At 40.4% G+C, this 19,711-nt stretch overlaps 1 protein-coding gene across 1 annotated transcript in view; it reads left to right on the top strand.

The window, feature by feature from the left end:
• LOC139596580 (hypoxanthine-guanine phosphoribosyltransferase-like) overlaps positions 1–19,711 on the top strand; it is a 100,910-nt gene that overhangs the window by 34,472 nt on the left and 46,727 nt on the right. The gene's annotated exons all lie outside the window — the stretch shown is intronic.

The following is a 19,711-nucleotide window of genomic DNA, read 5'->3' as shown; positions in this document are numbered from 1 at the left end:
GTCTCTCACTGTGTTAATAATGAATTCATTACAGAAGAACTGCAGTTCTCCCCCCATCCAAGTGAATCATCTTTTCTTGTCTGGCAAGCCAGCACTTACTAATAAAACCAGTTCTGATCTGAAACTACACAGATCCTGGAGACACTCTCTGTTGATGTAAGCAGCCATCAGAGTCGTGTGCAACCCCAAAGTTTGCACTGTGGCTTCTGTGCTACCAACTTCAGACAGTTTCAGATTGTTCATCTGAGCTGAGGAAAGAAAATACACCTGTATGCTCTGCACAGATTGCTGCCAACCAGTGCTCCCAGCCCAAATTATGGACAAGGATGGTTAGGTCAAAAAAAGAAGGTTCAAGAGTTGCTTTTCTTTTTGATCAAGTGTACTGAGCTCCTCACTGGCTTAAATCCCAGGGTTTCCTGGGAGGTTGCAAGGCACAACCATGGCAGGTCTCAACATCCTCTGAGCCTCTGACCCCCATGGAGCAACAACATTGGAACAATAGAGTCCTTCAGCGTGGGAGCTACACCCCCACCTCCTACAGAGGGCTGCACTGGTCACTGAGCAGCAGCACCAGGTAATCATGGAGATCCCACATTATCAGGTAATGAAGGACTCTGCTCCCAGCCTGCTCTTGGCAATTTTTGTAATGCTCCTCCCATGGGGAAGAAGAAGCCCAAGGGAAGAAGTTGCCCAGTGTGAGAGATGAGAGGGACACCAGGCTGAAACAATTGGGTACATATAAGACAGTTGCAGGAACATTTCAATAGGAATGGACAATGGAAAAAAAAAGGATTTTTATTTTTGCTCCTTTTCACAAAATTAAGTTTTTACTGTTTGCAGAACTTAAGTTACAAAACACAACAGCACCAGTTTGTCAATTCTCTATTATAAGCAGGAAACAGCAGTCAAAATAATAAAAAGTGCTACAAAACAAAACTGTCTGACTTCAGGAAAGGAGTTTGGTAGGGATGCATTCTGCCACCTCCTCAGGTGTGCTGACACTACAGCAAAATCCTAATGTACATTGATTTTGAGCATTAGATTACGGTGTGTGAATCTGAGGAAACAACTGAGTGGTCTTGGCTACAGCATGTTGATGATGATGATGATGGTATTGATATAATTCTTACTTGAGGAACAGGCTGAGATGCTGGTCACAGAAATGTCTAAGTTGCTGTGGTTTCTGGGCTACACATGCAATGTGACCCTTTTTGGTTTTCCTTCTTTGGAACTGGTAAGGTTTGACAATGGACATTGGTAGTGAAGTGCCTGGGAAGGAATTTCCATAACTCCTTTTCCCAGAACATAAATATAAGACATCTGTGTAAAACAATAATAATGAAAACTAGGAGAGTGCAAAAGGCAAGTGGGATAATTACGGTGCTTGTTCCAGACCTTCTGGGGCTTTCTTGACTCCCTAAAGAAACAACAGATACACACAGGCATGGCAGAGGTGAATTGTATTAATCAGGTGGTAGCACTTGAGGCCAGTGGTGCAAGGAAATACATGAAGAGTGCTCAGTGAAAAATAATAATCACTTTAAACTTTAGGTGAAATGTGAAACCACGTATAACATTTGGTCAGTAAAGGTCACCTGGCCTGGTTCTGTCTCCCTCCAACTTCTAATGCATCCCCAGCCTTCTCATAGGGGAGGTGGATGGGGAGCAGAAAATCCCTCCATGCTGTGGTTCACATTCCTTCTGCAAACTGCACATTAGTGAAAGGATTGACTTTGACCAAGTTAAATCAAGCTACATTGAGCATGGGTATGAAGTTCACTTAAAAACTTTTCAGGCTGGTAAATCTGTCTAGATATTATTCTTGGCTGATATGGGGACCTGCAGGGACAGTTCTGGAACATAAAGCCATATTAATTCTTTGAACATAATCAGTGTGGATTATGAACCTTTAAAAACTGAACAAAGTTCTTACCTGACCAAGAAAAACATTTTACTTATTCTTATGATCATTCAGATTATTATGGCCTTTCTGATCTCTAAGTACTATTTAGAGAATCTATGGGGAAAAAAAAAAACAAATCAAACCAAAACATTTGGATCTGGGTATTAATAACATAAAGCCAGATACAATAAAAAATGCAGTGTTACAGAAACATGGCTGCGATGACACTTGCTTCTCACTACATTTTTGAGAAACAAAATTTATTACTGCATCATTTCCAACTATAAAATAACAGTGTTCTTTTAGGATCCCAATCTAGCCAGACCATATTGCCAATATAATGAAAAAAAGCTATGTTAGGATCAAAATTATAACATGTATTACACTTGATATTTTGCATGCAGTGATGAAAAGTTTTGATTCACATTTTTAGACAGAAATTCTCTTCTCCTCAAGTGATTTTTCTAACTCCTTTTGAAGGTCATACCAGCATGGAAGCAAGTTGGCCTGAGTCAGCACATATAGTAGCTGTATCATTCTTCACACTTTAAAGTCTAACTCATGTCTTTTTTCAATTACAGAAAAAGAGTTCACAAATGCTTTTTCAACATATTGCATTTCAGCTTTAAAAATAAGCCTTCAGATATATGCCCTTCTGAAAACACAAAAAGGAGATTTCGGTTCAAAATGAAAAACCCATCATTCCAGTTAATAAAAAACACTTGTTAAAGCAAAGATGAGCCTTGGTGGAAATGTAAGTTTAAAATTATTTGGACTAAATGCATGTGTAATAAAAAACCTCCCAACAGAGAGGATACATTTTTACAACATATTCCTGTCATTTCTTGTTTTCTAGAGTACAGAAGCACTTGTACAACTTTACATAGAGCAAATCTCCTGGCAAACTTCTATGTGCAATCATTTTGAAAGCTAATGGTGCAACACAGCTCAGAGCTGAGAGAAAAACACACTTTCAGCCCCTAACCTAATACACAAACTCTTTTCATTCTATTGTCATTTTGCTAATTAGACATATTTCAGTTTCTTCTGATGATGAAAGCAAATGTGGTTGTAAAAAGCCATAATTGCTATTAAGAACAACTGGGTTAATTTCTGAAAGGGGATTTCTAACAACTTCAGTTCAAATACAATGTTATTGTAATAACACACAGTGATTTACTTAAATGTTTATGCTGGCATAAACATATCTGCTAATGTTTTTCCAGGATTTGACCCATGATAGTTGCTAAAATTGTTTATTCAACTCACTCCATTTATTAGGATGCTTGAATTTCGGTGCTAGCTCCTCTTCTGTACCATCAGTGCTTATGCTTAATATTAACTCTTTTTCCCTTCTGTCTTTCTTTTCTCGTCCCCATTAAATCAAATTAAAGCAGCACAATATAACACATTGTCATTGATGGTTTTTCACCCAAAAGCAAGGCCCACTCCCTTCTTCCCAGTTTGGAAGTGAAGGATTCTTCCCAGATACAGGGAATGCTCTAGGAGTTCTCCGTTCTTTCCATCCTGGAAGTGGAAAAAAGGACCACGTGCCCCTGCAGCAGCAGGAAGCTCCTTCCCAGCTGCTAAGATGGACAGAGATCGCAGCAGGGAACCCCACTGGCTCCAGCAGCTGGGAAATATCCATTTGGGTGTGTGGGTTGGCCTTGTGTGACTATTTGTGGAATCTGTCTATGTGCAGCTTATAAATTCTGCGCTGATATTTTGAAGCTGTTGCTGTAAAAATTCGTGAAAACTGGAACACCAAAGGTGGCCGGAATCCAGAGCTTCAGTGGGCTGACTTGACCTCAGAAATGCCTGTGCATTATCCCTGTGGGCAGCCTATGGACATGCTGCAGCCCCAGCTCCTGCCTGTGATGTGCCTGCCCCAGGTTCAGTGCTCTGTGCCCTCTTTTCTTGCCAAAACCCCACCAGGTGCTCTCAGGACCAGGGCCAAGGACTGTGTGTTGGCAGAACAGTGAGTGTGTAAAGTAGCTGGGGTAAAAAACGGTGGTGTTCAGAGGAGATAGCTGAATACAGAGTGGTTTTTTTACTAGAATCTTGGCATATAACTATCCCTTGGAAGGTGGGTACACACACTAAGCTGTACGCCTTGGGGAAGGGCTGAGGTAATGTATTTCTCATTCCTGAAAGGATGATATGAAGCAGAGCTGTGTTAGAATGGCTGTACTGTGGGGTGAGTCTCCCCAAACACACATTTTGACCTTGAGTCTTTTGAAGGACTCTGTTTTTATCAAAATCTCTTTTATTTCCTCCAATCTCCTTTTTAAGTCTCTTTCACCTTTGTTAGGTTCAGCACTTTGTTGATAAGAGAATGACAAGCCATGTAATCCTACCTCTTCTCTGGTCACTCTACATTGTTGAAGACAGAACCTGTTGATTTATTCAAATATACCTCGCTGTGTAGTTCTCTTTGTCTGGGTCTGTCTCTCTCCTGCCTTTCAAACCTCAGTTATCTATTTATCACTCTGTCTCAGGTCCCAGGCATCGAGTCTCTGTTGGGCAGAAACTATTTTTGACTCTAGAAAGTGCTGAATACTCTAAAGGCACTTAACAAAGTGAATCTTTGATCCTTTGGGGATCGCATTGTTATGAAAATATTATCATTTGTCAAAAGAGGAGATTGAAAATTCTATTTCATCAAAAACAACCAGCACAGATGGCTGGGTATACAAAATCTCCCCAGCTACTTAGAGATTACTTATGGGAATCTGTATTCACCTGTCTGAATAATACTACATTTGAGATCATTAATATAGACATAGAAGAGAAATCTATCAGTGCCTGTTTTGCTTTTTCACCTAAACAGCTGAGCTTTTTACCGTGTCTTTTTAACACACAGGTTATACAATTTTGTCAGTGAACTGTATTTCTTTCTGTAAGAACAGTTTTGGCTTCACTCCCATTGTGACAAACCACCAACAATACCTTTAATAAAATACTGTGGGGTTTTTTTTTTTTTTCCTCAGTGCCTCTTAATTTAAAGAGTACATTCAAGGAAAGATATTAGCCTCATCTTTGTTCACATCATCTTGAATAAAAATATTGTAATCAATCCTTTTCTGAGTTTCAATCCACAGTTTTCAAAGAAAGGGACTGTTTTACATTTAAATATTTCAGATTTATAGACATACTGAAAACACATTGCAGAGATTTATTGCTGTTTTTTTTCTTGCTGCTCTTATAAAGATGGGTCTGTATTGCCGACACCACAAAGATGTAAACACTCTGGATAAGAAATAAAGAGCAACCCCCACCAAGAATGAGATCCAAGCCACAAGACCTATAAAATGGCTGTGGGTGTTGCAACGTTAAAAGCATTCTTGTTTGTAGACTCCTAAACTTGTTTTAGCAAGGACTTGAAATGGGCTTCTAAAGGCTCCCTGTATGACGTGTGCAGTGCATGGGGCTGTATCCCTACTCTTTGTGAAGAATACAGAGCAGTTTCTTTCAAAAGGATGTGTACAAACAAATTCTACATGGCAGCTCACTCCCTTTTTGCTTTTTCTGTTAACATTTCCTTCTCTTTATTCTTTCTTAATTTTTTGCTACGCTATCTTTGCTTTTTCTTCCTATCTTTCTTTTCAATCTTAAAGAACATCCTAGAGACTTTGTGTGCTCATTCTCGCTTTAGTATCAGGCTTCAGTCTGCGCCTGGCAAAGTGACTGGGAGTACACTCTAACCCTGAGTACACCTGCATGTCCAGCCATGTGTGACAGCCACTAGGCCAGGACAAAGCTTCCTCATCACTTCAGAAAAGGTCTGTACTTCACCTTGAAAACATATATCAATACATTTCCCCACAGGTTATATATTACTTTTGCTTTATGAATATTGAAAAGATTAGCAAACATGCAAATGCTTGAAGCAATGTGTGTACAGATGAAAAGAGGCAGAGGAAAAAAGGAGAAAAAAGAGGGGACAGGAAGGGGAAGAAATAAGTCTTATTAATGAAAGTTGATTAATGAATAGACCTTTTTTGTTTCAGGGATGACTCTCAGAAAAACAATTCCAAAGAGAAGCAGCAATGAATTTTTGTTCCAGTATCACTGCTACTACAGCTACATCCAACAGAGTGGCCTCACAAAAGTGAGGCTTAAAAGACTTTTGACCAATCTCTTCAGCCCCACAAACACCAGCACTCATCTCCTTTGGCGACAGCTTTGCTTCACCACTCCTCTTGTCTAGCATTGTGTTGACACTGTTCAAATCACCAACCAGTCACTTTTCCAAGAGAAACGTGGAATTCCTCTGCTAGGACACTGCTGTCTCCTTGGCTTCCTCAGGAGCAGCTCTTGCCCAGAGCTCCAGCCTTCCCTCCAGCCCAGGGCAGCATATCTCACACCCTGAGGCTCTGCTCCTTCCCTGTGGCTCTGGTAGGAAAGGTTCATCCTCTGAATTGCTCCTGCACTTAAACTGAAGATTTGGATCCTGAGCATGAGCAACTGGAGTTTTCTTGAATGTGCCAGAGAAACAAGGAGGAAAGTTATATTCAAAGGCTGTGGGGAGCTTTCTAAAGACCCAGCTGGTTGTGAGGATGGAGAGAAAAGCCTTTACCTCTGTATTTTTATTTTGACCTGGGAGGTAAACCAGCACTTAAGGAAATGTCATCACCTGCCTGAGCTTCCTTTAAACACCAGGGTGATACTTTGAGAGCACTGCTTGGTGGTGTTGCCTACAGCTGGCACTAGAATTGGTACAGTTCAGGCTCTTTTTCTCTGGGGAGTGAACTGCTTTTCTTGCAGAGAACTCTAATGCTCTGTGTTCAGTACTGTGTCTATTCCTGTAACTTACCAAGCTCATCTGAAGATTTATGTAAGCAAATGGCATCTGCTACATGTCAAGGGAGAATATGGGCCAACACTTTGATTTAAAGATGATGCCTTGTGCTGTGTAATGCTAAATAATGTCATGTGTCTGACATACCCATCAAAGCATGTGAGACACACCCTATAACATGTTTTAAATTAATTTATCCTCATGGAGAAAAAATTGTTTCCTTGCTTGTGAGGGTTTTTTAAAAAAATTATTATTATTATTAAGAAGTTTCCTGGACCAGCCTTTTACTTAAGTGAAGTGAATGCTCATTGTCCTGCTCTTGAATAGAAGGTACAACCAACTGCAGATTCTTCCTGCCTGGCAGTACCATGCCAAGATCTCAAAAGTCAGGATAAGGAAAAGAAAGGAACAACTTCATGATTTACATTTTGCTTGGTTTTCAAGGAGGGTTAAGGAGCACAAGGAAGCCTTGGAGAAGATGGGGTGGCAGTTGACTGCCAAATTCAGTCTGGTTTTGATGGCTCCTTAGAACGCCCCTCCTTAGCTGTTTGCTTTCCCCTTCAAAATGCTGCTGTAATGCAGTGCAACACAGGTACCATTGTTCCTCTTATCTGTGGGATAAAACTGTTTGAAAACTTCAAAAAGAACACTGATTTAAAAAAAAAAAAACAAAAACCAAAGCTAAAGCTCTCAGTCTCGGTCTCACTCTCAGTCTCACCTTGGGCAAAGAGATACAGGCACTTCCTCTGCCTGGGTTTTACAATGCAGGCTTGTGATATATTGAATTATTAATGTAATTAACTCCACTGTAGGCTACCACAGGGTAAAAAATTACCTTTTACTTTGATCTTTAGACATTATTCTTTGTAAACAGGAGTAAAAATGTACTTTCAGGAGTACAGAGGTAGTAAGATCCTCTGGAATACCCTGTGACCCATGCAGGTGACTATGAACAGCCTTCTTAGCCAAGACGGGGTTTTGTGCATGGTTTAGAAATGAGCTGTTTGTGCAAGAGAAATCACTAGTACTGTGGTGACTTCCTTGTCCCTAGTAGGGAAATAATTCAAATATATATTTCACAAATTAGATTTGAATTACACTTGTGGCTGAAGAAGGAACTACAGGCCCAAGCAGAGAACTGAGGCTCCTATTCTGAAGCTTTGTTTTCAAATCCTGTCTGTACCCACAGGCTCTGGAAGTTCCTGACAGTCCTGAAGACCTAACTTTGCATGGAACAGAGTAACTCTGTTTATATCATGGAGTTTTATTACATTGGAAAATATTTAAAATACTTCTGTGTTTTGAACATCAAGACACTGCTATTGTCCTGTCCTGAATAATTGCTGATAACAAAGGAGCATTCAGTGGGCATTACAGATTTTACACCAAGCAGTACAGAGTACTTGTCCCATCAGAGCCATATTGATAGCATGAATAATTACATCTTTCTCAGCTATAATAAAATCAGTAATAATATACCATGTGAAACACAGAAATATGACTGCCATTGATGAAGCAGAGAGAATTGCATTGAAAGTCTGGTGTAAACAAAATGGGGCTGCACCTTGGTGTGACACAACTCTAAATCTGAGTGTTAAGAGATGGCTGAAGACTCAGATTCCTTACCTAAGTTTCCCCCTTTTGAACTGCCTAAGGGCATAAAGAGCTCTTTGAGGGCCTGAGAACTGAAAGTTGAAGACTGCCTTAATGCAGACCTTATGACAACTCAGAATAAGATTATCACAAGTCACCCTTCCAGAGAGAAAAAAGCTAGAAGTGATGATTTCAGAACATGGGCATCAGCTGGAAGCACTGGTTGGATAGGCAGAAGCAGCTCCTAGGAAAGGGGGGTCGGGGTACACTGGGGAAGTTTTCTCCAGGCTGACTCTTTGGGAGTGACCATGGAGGGGAGATCTCAGTCATGGTTTGAAAGCACTGAAACTTTTCACCAAGGACTGTGCAGTCTCTGCTTTACCCCTCAGGCCAGTGGTCAGTTAGAATAATTTCCTTCAGTTCTTTGAGTAAAGAAGAAAAACAGTTTACACATGAATTTCCTCAATAAGTTATTTTTATTTCTGCGTAGTGCTAAAAACCAGCCATTGACTTCCTCAATAACTTTGAAAAAAGGAACCATGTTATTCATTATTATAATTTCTATGGTAGTCTCATGACTGGGGACAGAGTATCCCAATGGCTCCTTGGCACCCAAGGCACAGATGGATTTGTGTCATTCTGCAGTCTCTGATCACTGCTCCCATCTGATAGCTCTGATATTTTACAGCTGAGGTGACAGCTTGACTGAAATAACTCAGTTTTATTCAGCAAGGACCAAAGACATACAAATGTTCCCTTGCCTCTTTGTACCATAAATGAGCTAACTGTAATGACCAGACTTAGTGTTTCCCACTGACAAGCCTAATCCTTACACATGCACTTTAGCTTGCCCATCAAGTCAATCCCCATGAAAACCCAAGTTATATTTTCCCATCGATATCAGTGACATGATCAAATCTTTTCTGGTACTTATCTTTGCAATCAGGTTGTCATTCCTGAAATATCTCTCATACTTTCCCACAACAAAGACAATCAACAAAGAAGCTGGAAAAAAAGTCACTATTTGATGAGTACAGATTTGCCTGTATCTTTTAAAGTTAGCTTATCCACTAAAGCTGTAATTAATTCTTATACATGATTATGTTTTTTCTTCTGATCCCAGCTTAAAGCCAAATCTGTGCAATAGGACCAGCCACATGAAAAATCCCTCAGCTATTCAACTAAAAACATACTAAATCCACATTTTAAAAGATGAAATTCAGAAATGTGTAATGACTACTGCATGAACAACAGTCTAAGTACAGAAGTTCATTTCAACTCTAGCAGCTATAATTTACATGGCAAGTAACCTAATTACACTGTGCTTTTTAGTAATGTATTGTTCCATGACCTTTTTGATTGGACTAGGAAACATTAGCAGTCAGAATGCTAAATGCTTAATCACACTGGTGAGTGATAAGTGAGTCATTCTGAAAGATCATTAGAAATATCACTGGAAAAACAGTGAAAAACTTGAACTCTGAAAACCTTCTGATTCACATAAAAAACTGCACAGCAAAATAGATCAGGTGTGAATACAGTAATTTGCTGCAAAGATCTTTTGTAACATTTCAGTTAAGCAAACATCTTAGGATCTGGATTGTGGTGTCTTTTAATTAATTCTATGGGTGGCAAGAAAATTAAAATATAGGTTTTATATTATACTTTGGACTGGAAGAAATATAAATACTTAAACTGAAGTACAGTCATACCAGGACTCCAAAGTGTTTCTTAAACAGAATGTGTTTTTAACAGGCACATTGAAGACCTAAAATCACATAAATACAGAAACAGGCTGCAGTGATATGGCTGGGCTGAAGATTTTATTGGAGTACCTTTACCACAGTTTTAGGACTGTTTAACATCTCTCAGCTACTGTTTTCTCATGTTTTACATCTAAGTTTGTATTTCGCAAAATAAACACAAAATGTGAGTTTATCTCGTGAGGGGAATTATATGCAAGGAGCCTCACGGAGGCTGGTGAAATCAAACCTCATTAGTATTTCCTGCCTTTGAACATAACTAATGACAGGGTTTCAAAGAGTGACAGATCTCTGAATGAACGGCAACAATGGTCATTGTCATCTGGGGATTGTGCAGGAGCCATTTTGAACATTGTCCAAAGAGCAGGGAAAAGGTTTATACTTTTGCAGAGTGGATGTGAAGGCTGAGAGAAGCCTGTGTTGGTCCCTTGTCTCCAATTTTCTGCCCTGATTAATTACAAAGACCGCTAATTGTGTATTGATGTTAGTTAAAACCATTTGGCATTTGGTATCTGTCTAGTCATGTCAAAATAAAAAAACTTTCTGTGTAAATGTTGGGTCAAAGAAAGTACCATAGTGTTTTTCTCCTCATTCATTTTTGTTTATAAATCCTTTAAACTACAAGTATTTGTATTTGTATCATACTGAATTGACTGTAATGGGTTAAGAAAACACAAATTAGAAAAAAAAAAAGGCAATTATAAAAATACGGAGTGGAAGTGGTGATTTCTAAATGTCATTAATCTATGGTGATTCTGCCACAGTTTGTAAACAATGAAAGGATCTGATTTTCAGCAAGTTGGCTATTCATGTGGTGCACAGCTCATTTCTGTTTACTGTTGTTACACATCAACACACAAGTGAGCAGCTGAATTTTGCCTTCCCTTCCCTGCCTGGCAGGACTGCCTTCCTTACCCAGAGCTTCCCAGCCATGGCACAGCCAGTGTCCCCTGCAGGACAGGACCCTCTCTGTGCCTTACAGCACACTGAATTTCAATTTCCAGCTCACATTTGTATATGCTTTGCCTTTTCGTTCCTGCTGTTACACAAACTGATGGATTGGATGATTGCTCCACAATGGCTCACACATCTGGGAGCCCAGCATCTGGATCTGTTCCCATTTAGTGCATGTTCCCAAGAGACATCTTACATTGTCAGTGGTGAGCTGCGTTTGCCTCCTTCTACCCTACGTCTTGAAATTATCCAGAAGCTGCTGAGTCCCAGGGGTGGTACCTCAATAATTGCTTTACCTCCAAACTTAGAGTTTCATTTAGTGTTATTTCCACACATCTGAGTCAGCTGAATGAGCACTGAACTAGTTTTACTGAAGGCACAAGTTTCTTAACTACGAGATTTGGGGATCCTCAACAGATACCAGCACATGGATTGGGCCCTTTTTCAGACCTGCTGCAAGCTACATGGGAACACCATGTATAAGAACTGATTTATTTGCAGCTTAAAGGTCTTATAGCCAATGTTTAATAGCTATTTTCCAATGGGACAGCAAAGCGCAGCCTGGAAAGAAATTAGTGCACCTAATGCTGCTACAGCATCAGGGTGTTTGGTTTGTACGATGCAGTCCAGCCTCCCAGGTCATGTGTCACTTCTGGGGGAACATGCTCAGCTGCTGAGGGCTACAGGAAAACTTGAAACAAAGCACTTCAGATAAATAAAGGCTTGCTCTTAAATCAAAACTATCTGCTGTAGTTCTCAGGATCCCTCAGGCCATCATCCTGCCATTTTCCTGCTTCCATAAAATACCTGAATTCTGGGAATGTCTTTTTCTTTATAATAAAAATGTTCATTTGGAGGGAAAAGACTTCCCATATAAATGCCATATATATTTAACCTTTTTAAAATAAGCTTGTTTTCTGACTCTGCCCCAGGCCACTTGCACACATCCCTTCTGCTCCCCACACTCTGCCAGGCAGAATTGAGCCTGTCACCCTCCTGCCACTGCTGGAGCCATTTCTGCCACAAGCTGACATTATGATTCCCTTGGATGCCTTTGCCACTCCCCACACAAACCAGTCTTGCTCTGAGCAGAATTGAGGTAACTTTTCAGGCCTCTCCCAGAAAGGGAGATGTGGCTGTGGAATGACAGTGCCTGGAAACTGAGATGCAAGGCATTGTTGGCATTTAGCAGCTGCAGTAGCTGCCTCCTGTGTTAGAAGGACTTGGATGGAATCTGAAAATGATAATTGGTGAAGTAAAGACAGACTCCAATCCAAACAGAGATATGAGAAGGCAGAGACAACACAATGTGCACACAGTGTCTCACAATTAGCAGCAAGGAGAGAGATTTCAATACAGCTGCAGAAAGGTACGAGCAGCTAGTTCTAACATCAGAATACTCATTATCTGAGAGCAGATCAAGTACAGTGAGGCCCAAAATACTTTAATTTAGACAGCTGAGAGGACTCAGAAAAGGTGTTGAGCTATGTCTCAGATAAAATGGAAGTACAAAACTGTAGTAAGCAAAGGAAGGATAAAGTGAATTCTGCTTAGATAATTATTTATTGATATGGTGGCAAGGAACCTGGGAAGGTTCAAATGAGTTGTCTCCCTAATGCATTGCAAGCAAGCCATCACAAGCAATGTGGAGGAGCTGTATTTCCTAGTCCTTCAGGAGCATTATGAAAGCATCATCTATGAGATGTAAACTGCAGTGCACTGCTCAGCTGAAGCCCTTCATCTACTACTGCCCTGAATGCAAGGATTATCACACAACAGCTTTCAGATGAATACCAGCCTTATGTCAAGTAAATATTTTTTCCACAGAAAAACAGACTGAAGACAAAAAAAGATACCATTGTTTTAAATTAGCCAGGTAAATTGAATAAGAGGATTTGGATTATATTTCATGTTTCACCAAGCCACAGACATTGCAATTCTCTTATTTTAATTTCAAGTATATGTCTCTCCAGATTGCTGTTTACTACAGCTGACTGGATCATGCTAAGAAGGGAAACAAAAATTTGCAGTTCATAAACTTCTAAAGTAAACTAAACAGAATATGTACACATTGACAAAAATTTTGAAAAACTATAACTTCTTGTGATGTCTTCTTCTGGCCATTTTCTCTGTGTGTGATTGTATAAACACGACAACTCTGAAGGATTATTGAATCATAAAGGGACCTGATTTTCAAATTATCTCTCTTCATCATTTTTTTTCTCCTAGACTCATTGAGGAGCAAATTAGACCAACAAATTCTCTACCTGTTTTCCTGCTGTTTTTAAAAAATTCCTCACGGAGATAAACGGTTGAGTTGGATGTGTCCAAAATATGCATTGCCTATAACCACCTACAGACAGAGCCAGCCACCCAGATACCCACACTCCCTTTGGCACACCCCAGCAGAATGGAAAGGGCCAAAAGTCCTGTAAGGCACCATTGTTCCCCCTTGGAACAGGTGGGACCCCCCCGGGGTTCCCAGGATTGTCATGGGGCTGTGGGAGGCTCTGAACTGTGGCTGTTGGAGCCCGGGGCCGCTAACGGCCGCAGCACAGCCCTTCCCTCCTTCCCTCCTTCCTTCCCTCCTTCCTTCCCTCCTTCCCTCCTTCCCCACGGAATGGCAGCAGGAATGTGCTGGCAAGGAAGCTGCTGGAGCAGCATGGAGAGCAGCCAGCCCTTGGCCACCAGCCTGTCCAGCACACCTGGCAAAGGCAGACTGGGAAGGAGCTGCTGCTGGGGAGCCTTGCTGCTGACACAGAGGGAAATCTTTCTCTTTAACAAACACTGTGCAATGTTTTCCCACACAGCTTTTCTCATCCTATTCTCCAGAATATTTGAAAACACCCCCAGGTAATTATAGCTTACAAGTTTGCATGTGTGTTCCACTTAGTCATTAATAGGAAGTCAAATAAAATTGGTTAAAACCAGACTTCTGCGAAGCTTTAAAACCACTTGAAATATAGATTTTTACCTTCTCCAATTGCACAAACTGACAATAATTAGCATGTATGTTGTCACAAATACTCAAAATCTACAGAAGTATATTTCCCCCTTTCTTTTATTAAATACCATATTCACAATTAAATTGGTATGCTTCGAATTCTACATAATCTTACATTTTCTATCATTTCCAATACCATTTTCTTCAACTGTCTTAAGAGAAGTGCAGATGAGAAACATATAACTGCATATAACCCTCTTTCCTGGGACTAGCCTATTTTTTAATTTTTTTTTTGCTCATGTGCAGAACATAACTCCATTTTTAATATTTTTCAGACCAAAAGTGGTGAAACTTCTTCCTAAATAATACATGACCATCAGCATCTAAACACAGCAAACAACAGCTGCAATAGTTGTATGTTACAGATAACTGCTAAGTGGTTGTTTGCAACAGATTTTTTTTTCTGCTCTGTTACTTTTACACAGATTTCAGCATCAGCTCTTCCCAGGACACTCTCACACTTAATCAGAGATGACTTCTCAATGCCTTCTGGGGGGCACTAACATCTACAAGTGTCCCCAAGCCTCCCCAAGGGTACTGCAGCTTCACAAGGGCCTTCAGCACTCATTTAAGAGGAGCTGAGCCAGTTCCTGAACTCAGCAGCTGGGGTTTTGGTAGAAACAAAGAACTGGTGCAGACCTCCTACATCTTTGAGTCAACTCCTCTGCTATTGTAAGCAGCACATCCTACAATATTGGTCAGAAACTCATCAGCTGACAGTAAGAACAATGGTGCAGGTCTCAACTGGCCCTGGTTCTGGGAGGAGCACCTCAAAGCAAACTCCGTTTGTGCCACCTCTGGAATGGATTGCCTGTAACTGCTATTCATGTGTTCAAGGAACAGCTGGAGGTGGCACTCAGTGCTCTCTGCTGGGTGACAAGGTGGGCATCAGGCACAGGTTACACTCGATGACCTTGGAGGTCTTTTCCAACCCAAAATGATTCTGTGGTTCTGTGCTCTGCTCAAAAACCCTTCTCCCCACACAACTGCAGCTGCCTTAGGACTCCAGCACTGGAGGAGAATCTGCAGCTTGTTCATAAAAACAATCTAATCATAAAAACTCTCTAAACAATCCTCCCTTCTGGATTTACCTGGAAAGAACTGAACTGGGGCAGCAGCACTGAACACAGCAGAACAGGAATATCCTGCAGCAGCTGTACTGACAACCCAGGGAGTGAGAAGCAATCAGGAGCCTGGCTGTGCACATGGAATTGTTATGGCAATGATCTACCTCAGGATCACAGATAATCTCCAGCAAAGGCCTCAGCCTTCTGAACATCTTGAATGTGGAAAGCTTTAGGCAAACTTGCTGAAACCAGCACTGCTGCCCATCTGGATGGATTGCATGTCCAGCCTGAGCTGTCACTGTACCTGCTCACCTCCAGTGCAGGGAGCCAAGGAACTTACCCTGCCCTTGCCAGCCTCTCTAGCTGCCAGGGAAGGCTGTGTGCACAAAGCTGTTCCCTCTTTCCTGAACACACAAAGGGTGTGGGCAATGGAGACCAACACGTGATGTCTAATCTGGAGAGAGCAGGGAGGGAGTCAAGAAGTGGGAGTCAGCATTATTCCCTGCTCCAGCCAAGGGTGTTATAATCTTGCAAACAGCTCTTTCAGGATGTTTGATAAAGCACAATTGATCCAACTGTGTAAAATGAACTAACATCAAACACATCAAAGACAGTGCATCAGCTATCCTCCCTGCGGCCACAGACCATGAGAGCTTCTCTCTTTGCATCCTACACATGTGGAAACAGCCTAATAAAGAGAGAGGTCACCCAGCCCTCTCCCACCTCCCACTTCCAGCAAAGGACAAGACACACAAGTCTACATTTGTGTAATTAAAGAAGAATAGTGTGATAGTAAGAGTTGGTGAAGATGTCATGCACCACCTAAGTTAAGAACACCATCTCATTTTTTTTCTTATATTCTCACAAGGTTTAGAGTCTTTTCCACTTAAACATCTAGGGAGGCACATTTTTTCCTGAATTTTACATGAATCTCATTACACATAAAGTGATATTAAAAAGACACATTAAAAACAAGCAACAACAATTTCACATCAAAATATGAACCTGAAATTATTTCTCATTGAAGAAGCAGAAGTCAATCCAAATAATTCTTGATCCAAAACTGAGGAGTGTTTAGTTACTTTTGAGACAAATAGAAACAGAAAACTATTTAGTAGTGCCAGTAGAGTTTGTGCTTATTTTGGCATATTTTACCATCTCAGTCAACCAAACAGAACCAACCCATTTTCAGCAGCCACTGGCTTTTTATAATCTGTGCTGACTCAGAGCTATTCAGAAGCTAAAACCAGCCTGTATAATATGTGATATTTATTGATTTCTTCTGTCTGACAAGATCTATTAGAAATGCTAAATAAATGCACAAAAATCTACATTAAAGTATTTTTTAAAAATGCTTAGTACAAATATTTTAACGTAACAAAGCACTTTTCTATACCAGTGGGAATTAATGGTAGAAAAACATGTTTGATAGGATCTGATTCTTAAAAAGAAGATCAAGAATGTGGCTTTCTACTCTTTTTAAATTTGCAAAATAAACCACATTTCAGGAAACCTCAATTAAAAAAAATACAGCATTCCAGCAAATGCCAAGATAAAATTGTCTTATGTTCAGTCCTATGATAAAATATGCTTTAAACCATATAATCCAAATTTGAAACATCATCAGGTTAAATAAATCTAACCTACACTCTAAGTGAAAAAGTACCTACTGACATTTGGTGTTGTCTACAAATAATTTGTGACTCATGAGAGCAGACACAGAATCTTGTGGAACTGTTCAGTGCACTGAGTCCTTTGGGTGGGTTCCACCCTTGCTGAACTCCTACACTCCCTATTTTCCTATTCTCTTGTCTGCTACATAAAACGTGGAAGGACCGTGCCTTCAAGGAACTTGCCACACTTTGGCACAGCTGCAAGGAGGAGCTAAAAGGAGGAGAGAGAACAGGAGGAGGTACAGAAGGAGGTAAGAGAACTGGTGGCACTGAGTTTGTAACTCACACACCTCCCTGTCCTGCAGCAAGAGAAGGGCTTTGTCCCATTCCCAGCTGACTCTGCACAGCAAGGTGGGTCTGCTTTGCTTTCTGCATTTACCTGGAACTGCACAAGGCTTGTGATCCTGACTGGGAACTGAAGCACAGCCAATCTCTTTCTTTGCAAGTCTGGATTAAGCCATGATCAAGGTTATTAAACATGGAATGGAATGATTCTTCAGCAACAAGATTGTTTGAATTAAACAACTGAAGTTCTTACCATTAGCTTCATTTAACCCATCACCCCTTGGCTCTTTTTATTGTGATAGAAACATTCAATCACTTAAAAATTGCAGTGGATAATATAAGCTATATGTTCACCAAGGAAAACCTTTTAAGGTTCATTCAATACTATTTCTTTCCCAAATCTACCTTCTCCATCTCGTCTTCATTTTGTGCAATTTTTCAACATTCTTCTTGTTAGTCACTATTTAGGGACTTTGCAAGTACTTTGGCCTCAGCAATCCAGAATATCTGGAATTTATTAGATTAGGGAATTCCACTGGCTTTATTTGATTTTTAATTTAAGGCAATAATCTTGTATTGCATTATTCTTCCATGCAGTATGACTTTGTGCCATCCAAAATATATGCTCATTTTGGAGAAAGTGACTTTATTTTAAATTAATTCAACCTTTTAAAATAACACTTCTCAAAAGAATGTCTGCTTATGAGACACATTTGAAAGCAATGACAGGCTAAAACACAACCAAACCAGTAGTGGATAGAAGCAGAAACATATTTGAAGTACCCCATGGCAATCAATGACTTTATAGGCCTTCACAATTGCAAGCCAAAATAAATGCTTTGTGTTAATTCAGATAAAGGATAATCCACAGAAAAAGAACAAGGATTATTGGTTGCATTTTGGCATTAAGATATCCACACAATGAAGAAGAAAAGTCTGTGCTGATTGCAGTTCAGCACATTTCCTACCATCAAAAAGCAGCCTTATCCTCCTGATATGCACTTCCTAGAGAAACTCATCTTTCTTATTTTCTCCTAAGTAAATTTACAACAGTCTGTCTTTCCTGCACTCAGATAAATTAGTACGTCAAAAATCTCATTTGCTTGATTATTTGGTAATGTTACATGTGCTCTTTACTGCAATACCACAGAGCTGGACTTGAAAAATTGATCTTTGATGCAGGCAGTTGCTGACAACACGTTCCTGCATCTCCATGATGTTACTGACATCAGTGTAGGAGAGGCTTAGACAAAGCAAGAGTGTGTGTGCTCAGAAATTCAAAATTAAAGGCAAGCTTTTATTGTATTTTTTTTTATTTTTGCTTGCTTCTGGAAAGTTAGCAAAAGTGACTCCCAGCAGGGACTATTTTTAGAGGTAGTAAGTTCTGTAACTTTGAACCATTATGTGGTTGTGTGGAACATGTCAGTATCCAGGAAAATGAACCTGAAAATCCATTTACCAAGATGTAGAGGAAAGAATTTGCTGAGTTTGATTAATAAATACCAACAAGCATCTAAAACATTCTAAAATGTGCCTTAAGCAGTGTTTCCTTTACTTTCTGTGATTAGTGATAACATTATCTTTCTACACAGACCCACTCCATGACTGAGAAGCCTGACCATCAGATATATCCAGCTGGGAGCTGTGGCTTTAGAGGGGTTTCTCCTGAATGCAGGTGTTTCCTGAGGGTCTAAAAGCCAGCAAAGAACCCCCAGGCTCTGCTTGCAGGATGTCCAACAAGACAGGCCATTTAAAGTAAAAGCTGTTTCTTTCCTCATTGCCTTCTTTTGCCTGATTTCAAGGGAAATACATCAGCCAGGACAACAGGACGTGTCAGAACAGAACTTGTTGCCAGAATATGTCAGTTTAGATCTCTCATCTGCCATATATGTTTTTGTGTGAAGTCCAGCTAATCAGCTTCTTGTGCTTCAGTTGCCTGTAGGAATAACAGCATTACCCTGTCTCACAGGCCTGTTTTTAAGAAAACAAACACCAAAAATATAAAACTGACAGCTATTTGTGGTAATGGAAGCTAAATATACTTTAAAATAGATAGATTTGCTATGCCACATTTGGTTTATCCAGCCTGCATATTAATCAGGGCAAAGAGAAGGTCTTGTTCCTTTTGGTAAAGTGCAATGCAAACACATACGTGTTAGCTATTAATAAGAGATACTCTTAGATTCAGGACTGAAATCTGATTTTCCTGGCAGAGAAGTGCAATTTCAAGGGTATTGCATTCTTCTACTGCATTTCCAGAGTTAGCACACTAGGAAAGGAGATATCCCATTGGGGAGGGGCAAGTCACAGCGGGTTTGGTTCTTAGGCAGTTTAAACGGCAACGTTAGCAAAACGCTGCAAATAAATGAGCTTGCTAAAAGCAGCAGAGGGCTGGGACAGCCAGGCTCCTGCAAGGCCTCTTGGTTCCCCAGCCCAGGAAGGCAATTACACAGCCAGTCCCTTCTGCAGCCTGGAATGGATAATGATATGCCCCAGTGGCCCTGAGCCCTGCATTCAGCACTTTGGGGCATTCCTCATCCCCAAAATAGATCCTGCTGACCAGTCCCTGGCTGGAATAAAGCCTAAATCACCCCACGGATTCCAAAAGATTTAGTTCAGCTTTGGGTCTTATGATGCCTCAGGAACTGCACTGCACGTTCAGTATCCC

Source organism: Agelaius tricolor, unplaced genomic scaffold, assembly GCF_023055355.1.
Source record: "Agelaius tricolor isolate 1412-34295 unplaced genomic scaffold, bAgeTri1.0.p SCAF_15, whole genome shotgun sequence".
Taxonomy (NCBI): Eukaryota; Metazoa; Chordata; class Aves; order Passeriformes; family Icteridae; genus Agelaius; species Agelaius tricolor.
The sequence above is the reverse complement of the archived record's forward strand: the minus strand, read 5'-3'. Positions and strand labels throughout refer to the sequence as shown.